Source organism: Muntiacus reevesi, chromosome 1, assembly GCF_963930625.1.
Source record: "Muntiacus reevesi chromosome 1, mMunRee1.1, whole genome shotgun sequence".
Classification (NCBI taxonomy): Eukaryota; Metazoa; Chordata; class Mammalia; order Artiodactyla; family Cervidae; genus Muntiacus; species Muntiacus reevesi.
In genome coordinates this window covers 99619753-99622079 of record NC_089249.1, presented here as the reverse complement: position 1 = coordinate 99622079, position 2327 = coordinate 99619753, and positions in this window count along the sequence as shown.

Below are 2327 nucleotides of genomic sequence, written 5' to 3'. Positions count from 1 at the left end.
TTTTTATTGCCAAATTTAAACAGTTCTTTCCTTTGTTGAAATTGTTCTTACTAGAGACAAGACTGGGTGGGAAGCACAAGGGAAAGAAAGTAGTGGATGAAAATTTTTATATGAAATAAGGAAATAAATGATTTAGCTCTTTTTGGAAACATATCTGCTTTCTGCATAAATGAAAACTATTCCTATTTCAATAGAGGCTATTTTTATTTTTAAAAATCAAGAATTTGTACAGTGAAAAGTGACTTCTCAATCTATTTTTATTGTAAATAGATATACTGCTTAGTTTGTATTTGAGTAGTCACCCCAAACTTGCCACTCAGATGCACAGATTTTCCAAAAGAACAAAAGTAGGCTTACAGTTGACTTCAACAAAGCTATGGGAAAACTTCATCATAATATGCCTTTCTAATAAAATGCAGAACATATGAGTTTAGAAGAAAGGAATTATTGACACTTGCTTGCCCTTAGAATTTATACAGATATGGGCATATCTTGTCTCCCATTGAGATAATTTCAGATTATTTATTTCTATAAATCTGTAGCCTGTAGCTAGTAATGATGGATTAGATATGAACTAGAGTATATATCATTTGAAATCAATAACAGTTTTCTCAATGGTGGTAGAAATATCCATTAAAGTTATTGACTTGCTTTTTTTGAAATATTTCTCCAAGGAAGGGGTGACTGATAATATTGTTATTGTGTGAATCTGTGTGAAATTATTGTGAATTTATAAAACTAGTGAGTCTGTAAATCACTGTGTACTGGGGTCACTATGGATAAATTGTCTGCAAAATACTAAGAGAAAATAGGCCTTAGTATCAGAACTCTTACAAATGGAGTGCAGTGGATTTCTGAGTTTCACAAATAAAAACCTAATCAGTTGTTTTAAACATTTTATTATATCCATGAAAAATATCATTGATTTTTCTACTTTGAATCAATCAGCTTTTACTTTAACAAGAACACAAGTCTTTTTGCCTTAGATAAAAGAAGTACATGCCTGCATAATCACATTTTCGTTGAGGAAATTGAATTCAAAGAACAGATAATAGAATTAATTAAATAATTTAAAATGTTCCTTCATTTTAGAGATATTTATTTTGTACTTGTGTGGTTTGAACACTTGACATATTATTTTCATAGCAATATTTGAAAATATTAATCATTGCTCATGCCACTACCTGCTGTATTCATTCTTCTGAGTTTTAAAAGTCTTAGATTTTTTCCCTATAAGTCATAAACTGAGGAAATGAAATAGGATAGATTATTGTGTACAACTTTCTTGTCATAAACACTGGTATATGAGCATAATAACTGTGCTTTTAAGTTATAGAAAATCATCAGCTGATTAATGACAGCTTTAGAAAAATAAAACAAGTCTTTAATAATAATAATATTTATTATTTGTGTAATTACAGCCTGTGCCCTTCAGAGCACCTATGTGATCTTCCCTTTCCATGGAATCACAAAAGTAGTTTGAGAAAAATCAAAGTTTATTCCAAGGGTCAATATTTGAGAATTAATTTACTAGAAAAGTCCTGCTAGCACTATATAACAGCACAGCTGGTGTTTGTTTTTTTTGTTAATTTTTATTTTACTTATTTGTTTATTTGGCTCTACAGGTGTTAGTTGCAGCACATGGGATTTTTGATCTTTATTGTGGCATGTGGTAATTTTAGTTTTGGCATGTGGGATCTAGTTCCCAACCAGGGATTAAACCTTGTCCCCCTGCATTGGGAGTGCAAAGTCTTAGCCACTAGATCACCAGGAAACCTAATTTGTTATTTTTTTAACCTAACAAAAACACATCATTCATTCATTCACCCATCTATTTATCCAACTAACAGCATAATCAAGTATTCACTATGTATACCTGTATCATGGTAGATATGGGGTAATATCCTATATCAGAGAATATTCCTGCTTCTATAGTGTTTATGAACTAGTGAGAAAAATGAACATTTAACACATAATTAAATAGAGAGTTATTGGGTAGTAGGTGGACATAAACTGAGTAATGAGGGAAAGCTTGTCTAAAGTGGTAATATTTAAGATGGCATCTGAGGGATACAGAGGAAATAGCCAGTGAAAGAAGGAAACTGTAAAAGGAGAAAGAGTTCCAGACTGAGAATGTAATTCAGGCAGCTTTCCTGAGGTGGGGTGAAAAACAACATTTGTGAGACAGAAAAGTGTTTGGGAGGAAAGAGCTGAAAGTAAGGGTGGCAATACCAGCCCTTGGCGGCAAACTAGGGAAAATTTATGTAGGATTTTATGGGAATATTAAGGGTCTTTCTGTTTTCTCTAAGTAATGAGAAGCCAAAAGA